The sequence below is a fragment of the Hermetia illucens genome, chromosome 5, assembly GCF_905115235.1.
Source record: "Hermetia illucens chromosome 5, iHerIll2.2.curated.20191125, whole genome shotgun sequence".
In the NCBI taxonomy this organism is placed as follows: domain Eukaryota; kingdom Metazoa; phylum Arthropoda; class Insecta; order Diptera; family Stratiomyidae; genus Hermetia; species Hermetia illucens.
This window is the reverse complement of record NC_051853.1, coordinates 48,103,866-48,110,303: the sequence shown is the minus strand read 5'-3', so window position 1 is coordinate 48,110,303 and position 6,438 is coordinate 48,103,866. Positions and strand designations below refer to the sequence as shown.

The 6,438-nt window shown below is 44.8% G+C and overlaps 1 protein-coding gene across 1 annotated transcript in view; it reads left to right on the top strand.

Annotated features, from left to right (window-relative positions):
• Positions 1 to 1,445: 1,445 nt before the first annotated feature.
• LOC119656615 (programmed cell death protein 4) overlaps positions 1,446 to 6,438 on the top strand; it is a 46,832-nt gene continuing 41,839 nt past the window's right edge. The window contains exon 1 of the mRNA XM_038063055.1: positions 1,446 to 2,011. The gene's annotated coding sequence lies outside the window, so the exon portion shown is untranslated. The remainder of the gene's footprint in view (positions 2,012 to 6,438) is intronic.

The following is a 6,438-nucleotide window of genomic DNA, read 5'->3' as shown; positions in this document are numbered from 1 at the left end:
AAAAAAAGACAGACAGATATATATAACCGATTTTAATAAGATTTTGTTTTGTAAACAAAACCTTAAAAAGGTCTGGGGAGAAATAGATTCTTCATAAATGGAATTTTAATATTTCACTCGAATGTCAATTATTCTCGTTAATTATGACGTCATCATATTATTTGTATAGCTTAGGATGCTGTTAATTCCAAATTGATAAGTTTGAACTGCTGTAACGTTGACACTAATAGTTGGATTTTCATGAAAGTTGGCATGCATATGCACGATACTGCCTATGCAAAATTTAGTACTCCTAGGATGAACTTAAGGGGAGTTTTTCAGCCAATTTCCAAAAGTTGGTGATATACTATTAGTGAGTTTATTTGAGCAAATATCGGAATGAGACATATGTTGAGGCCTAGATTTCATCTAGGCGCACTTTCCTGATTTTTTTCGGATTTTTGGGATGGGTTGTTTCCGAAAATGAGTCCTGTCTCATTCTAATGTCAGTCTCAAACTAATATCAGTTGCGGAAAGTACAAATCGAGACCTTTCATTTGATACCCTACACGACTATATCTGGTCAAATTTCTTTTTAAATTCCCCCTTTGCATATATAGGAAGTCCCCCTTCAAACCCCACCTAAATTTATGTCACTCGCTGTATGCGTGGGATTTCATTGTTCCCATCTGTCCACCAAATTTTGTTCGGATCGGTTTAGCCGTTTAGGAGAAAAGTGCGTGTGACAGACAGACGCACAGTCATACGAACATTGAATCGATTTTAATAAGGTTTTGTTTTACACAAAACCTTAGCAATGTAATTTGACTTTCGAGATATTTAACTTCAAAATGTAATGCACCATCTGTCACACGCTAAACATCAAAGTAAACCAAAACTTGTGAGTTTATGTGATATCCTATATTTTCATGACATACTGTAAAAAACTGTAAACGTGACCCAAGTTATTTACACGTTTCATTACACATTTGAAAAACAGATGGCGCGGCTGCGATGTTAGTTGAGCTTCAGACCAACTTTCACTTTGTACATGCTGCCTTCTTCTATCCATTCAAAGTCGGGTAAATTGTAGAATAGAAGCGATTTTGGTTAGAAAATATGCTGCCGGTAAAATGGCAGACATCGATCTGCGAAGCTAAAGTTACCAAACATTTCAATTGAAGATTGACTAAATACAAGAGGCAAAGGGGATAGACTTTGGAGTACCCAACAATCACAAACACAAATCTTTGAGACTCAGCTCAACCCTGTTTGGGTTGCTCGACAAATTCGGGAAATATTATGCAATTTTACATCATCTTCTGGCACTTTGGCAGCCCTAATTGGACTGGCCGTTGGTAAACACATCACGCACACACAGCCATTAAGCACCGGGCCACCACTACATCCGCCTGTAAGCCGGTTCGCCCTGGGTGTGTGCGTGTTTCGGCCGCGCACACTTCATCGCGTTCAGCTCGTCACGTCCACGTTCTGTTGATGACTTGTGTCCGTGCGAAGAAGACGGTTTGTGGTTATCTCCGCGAAAAATCCGTGTCGATTGCGAATAATTTTCCTAAAGTGTCGGAAACCCGGTGCCCGTGTTCGCAGTCATCCCGTTGCCCCGTGAAACAGCTCCCGAATCGAGACCCGAGCGGCCGTGAGCCTGGTGAAAACCGCGTGTGCGGATCGCAGTGGAACTTCCTCGGCCTCAGGGCGAAACAGCGCAGCTGACCCGCAGCGTAGACGAGAGCCGCGAGCGACAGTCCCGTTTTGCGCCGAGCCGCCGCTGAGCTGCTGCAAATTGCCCGGAAATCCGGCGAAAAGTCCGCGATCCCATTTCAGTTGGAACAAAATTTTTCCCAATACGCAATTAGCGTTCCACGGGCCAGAGTGAAAGAGTGACAAGTGAGCGAGGAGGACAGCCTCAGGGACGATATCGAGCGCGACTCGAAACTAGTGCATCCGCAGGAGCGAGAGTTGCGTGTGGATAGTGCACAGTTGCCGAAGGAACGAGAGGGAGCAGCGCCTGCAGGTAAGTCAGAGCGAAACGAAGCGAAGTTGTTTTCATTTTCCGAGTCAAAACAAGTCGGCGGCGAGTGTGTGCGTGCGAGGAGTGGCATACGTGCAGGCGAACGAAAACAATAACAGCAGCGGCGCGTCGCCGAATTTTCCAGCATTTTTGGTTTCCATCACATGGTGCATGTGGACGGGTGTGCTGACTGCCTCCCCGGGGCTGTCCCCCGGCGCCAGGGTGGGTCAGGATTCTGCCAGCGCTTCTGAGTTGGATGCAACGGAAGCAGATTTCGTTGGAACGGCCCGGATTCAAGGCCGCCAGAGGACCGCACTGCCCTACTGCCTTCTCTGCTGTCGCACGGACGCTTCCGTGCGAAACTGATTGCGGCGCTGCCATGGTTTCGCCCGAATCGGCGTCCATTCCGACAGGAATCGTTTCGCCATTTGCATTGAGCCGCGACGGCTTCACGCTCCAAATTGCAATCGGAAAATTCAAGTGCATTTCGCGAGCAGGGGACGATGCACATTGGGTATGTGTGCGTGCGTCGTCTGGCACCGGGCAAACAACCGACCGGTCTTCCACGTCAACAGATCGCGGCGCTCAGAAGCAAAACAAAAACAACGCAATTCGCTATTGCCACATTTGGGGCGCGGATCATGTTGGCGCAATTTCAAAATGAAATCGAAAGTTTTCTTGGAATGGACTTTGACGCGCCGTGGATGTGGTCGTTAAGTAATTCCTGTATTTTGGGCGCGTTTCTCGGTGGGACATCTCTTGCTTAGTGGAAAATTCCTTTGAGCGGTAAACAGGGGTGCACTGCAAGGGAAAGGGGCGTCTGCTCGGAATTGGTCATAAATTTACAGTAAGAAACGTGGGAGGCAATCCAATTTGAGATGGTGAAATTTCTGTTCTGGAAGATTTGACTTTGGTCCATTAATTACTCGTATTGGAAATTGTTACTGTCCTGGTCCGCCACCAGCCAGCGACCAGCAATCTAACCTCCGGGCTGTACATTTCTCAGTGCTTTTTGGGGTTCGGAACTGACCTATTTACAATTAAATAAGGGTTGCATCAGAGTAATGTGAAAATCCTTAGAGCTTTGGCAAATCTGAAGAAACTGCTCGAGTTCTTGTCGAATTTGCTTAACAGCAGTCCTTGATTTCGGCGTGACCAATGCTTGGTGTTTAAGGGTTGTTTTTATCTCCTGAGTCCCAAGAACATACTATGAAATCTCTCATAGTCGGACACCAACCGCCGAACAATTTTTATCCGGGCAAGAGGGATGTTCGTCCATAAAGAGGAATAATATAATTTTTTGAAGAAATTCTGTCCAAGGTCAGGTTTGTAAGCAAATAAATGCACTTTCTAAAGATATGACAAAATTTTTATTTCATTCTTTCCCAGGCAGAACTTAAACTAAAGATTTATTCAATATAGCCATAAGTTCTGTCAGTCAAACAAAATTATTTCTCACGAAGTAATAAACCAAATCAATCGAAAAGTACATTACAAAAGGGAAACATAGAGCTTTCAAACGAAGAAAAAAATATTTAAAATGGTCGCCGCTAACAGTTATTCAGGCCCGAAGTCTGTGAGGCCATGCATCGATCGCTTCACGCACGATATAAAGCGGCATTTCTCGAGCTGCACGCGCGATGCTGGCTATCAAATTCTCCAAATTGGTGTAAGTTCGATCGCAGGCAGTCTCCTCTAAGTTAGCCCAAAAGATTCAAATCTGGGCTGCCTGAGGCCCACTCATCCGTGGTTATGAATCCAGGAACATGCGCCGATAACCACTGTTGAACTACGTTGGCTTTGTGAGCGGGGGTCAAGTCCTGCTGGAAGCTCCATGGTTTTCCAGCGAATAAAGATTCGACTACATCCTCTAACATTTTTTCGTACAATCTCGCATTGGTTTTGACGCCGACCTCGTAGAAATAAATATCAGTTACGCCGTGAGATGAGACGCCCCATCATACCATGACAGAAGTCATGGTGACGACATTGGATTCGCTGAGTATTTTCTTTGACTTCCTAGCAATTGTGAGCATATACTCGATCATTTCGTCGGTTGAATTTTTCCTCGATGGTAAAAATTTTTTCATCAGAAAATAGAATTTTGCAATTTTTTTTTACCGAGGAACCGTTGCAGAAGAGCAGTACACCAAGTTCACCGCCTACAGGGGCAAAACATAGCTATTCTTTCCGATAGCTGGTGTGGGAATGCCTTGAGAGACTGAATGCACTCGGCTCGACCAACAAGGTCTGGATACTTTGGGTTCCAGGCCATGTTGGGTTGGAAGGCAACGAGGCAGCGGACGAACTAGCCAAGAAGGGAGCAGGGACGTCTTTACACGGACCAGAACCCTTCTGTGGAATCGGAAACGGTTTCATGGCTATTACTAAGAAATGAAGAGGAACGGTTGAGGGAACTATTTTGGGCGGGCCTACCAGGAATGGAGCAGGCCAGGGTGCTTATTGGGGGATACGAACCCATGCGCACAAAGGCTTGCTTAAATCTCGCCAAAAAGAACTTCCGAATCATAGTGAGAATTCTAACTGGTCATTGTCGGCTGAACTATCACCTAGGGAAGCAAAAGATATCTAAGGACACTGCCTGCAGGTTTTGTGAGGAAGAGGACGAAACCTCTATACACGTCCTGGGACAGTGTCCGACACTTGTGCAAAATAGGTCGAGGCATCTGGGAGAACACTTAATACCAGATGCAAAGCTGAAAGATCTGGAACTAGGGAACATACTAAAGTTCCTAACGGTTATAGGCCTGCTTGAGATACTATGATCAATAGGTACACTATAACCAGTAAAAGGGGCACAATAGTTCTTCAAGGACGCGGTGCGACTTTCCTTTAACAGAATAATAATAATAAGTTCACCGTATTTCCTTCAGTTTTGGCGTTAACATGTGGCTAACGCGCCGCCGGTACGCACCGAGACCGAAATCTCATAAAATATGACTCATACTTCGAATTGAAACGCCAATTTTGGCTTTCCACATCAGCTTATGTCCTAAGGACGAATCTTTCGTTTGCTGGCAGCTTTTTTAACAAACTATAAATCTTGTTCGGCATATTCCCACATTGGTGAAACGCAATAATCACCACTCTTTTGTCGTTAATGAACTTCATCGTGTCGTCGTTCACTCGCTACTGAACTTCGGAACCTAAAAGTCAGACGGAAGTGAGGATTAGGTACTATCCGTAGTGCAGTGTTACCAGTTCCGGCGGCCTAACATTTCTCGCTATACGCATCGACTGACAGAACTTATGGCTATACTATGTACATTACATTCTTCAGAAAACTCGGAAATTCTCGACTGACATAACGTTTTCTGTTTTTCTCCCAAGAATACGTTTGAATACGTCCCTCTAGATTATTTAAGGGGGTCATCTCGTGTGTCGTATCTGAGGAATCGATTTTTTTTTGCCATCAATTGTATCTAAATATAATGTAGAATATATGGGCAAAGCGATTTTTTGATATTCGGAGTCGTTCGGAAATTAACAGTGTTAAACAAGTAAAATGTCACATACCAGGTTTATTAGATCCAAACTCAATTACGATGCGTGCGGAAGACGGAGTAGAGAAGTCGCGGACCGCACGCAGTTTCAATGTACAATGAAGGTACAGGTCAGCAAAGTTGGGTCCACCCGCGCTTTTCGTTTTCGGCTGTTACTTGTGAATATAATTAACTTACATGAATTCGTTTTGAGAACTGTGGAAGGGCTAATTGAATTGCAAGTGCCAATTAGGAATGTCATTTCCATTGTCCGGATAGCTGAGTGGTTAGAGCACAAGGCTGTCGTACAGAAGGTCGCGGTTCAAATCTCACTGGTAGCAGTGGGATTTGTGTCGTTATTTGACGTCGGATACCAGTCGACTCAACTCTGAATGAGTACCTGAGTCAAATCAGGGTAATAATCTCGGGCGAACGCAATGCTGACCACATTGCCTCCTACAGTGTACTATAGTGTACCGTTATCTGGATGTATGGGGCTAGCCGACCTAGCAAGATATCTTATAGATGGTACTCAGCAATGTGACACCTCTACCTCGTCAGTCATCAGGCATTGATTCGCTGTCCCACACCTTAAGCATAAGTTGGTGAACCACTTCGTGTAATCGGTCGCCTACATATTTAACCGATTCTGCTGTAATTCCATCGGCTCCTGGCGACTTATGATTTTTTAGCCGATGAATTGCACGGACTGTTTCTTCTATACTTGGTGGTGGCAGTATTTGTCCGTCGTCTGATTGTTCATTAAGATCCTCTCTTCTGTGGGAAATTTTTAGATTTCCCTCCTTGTTGCGGCAGTATGAGCATCGAGTTGCATAAGGCTTCATCCTGCTGATTTGTTGGTAAAACTTCCGCGCTTGGTACAGTTGCTCCCTGTACTTTTCCGAGTTCACCGATTTGTTGGTTCTC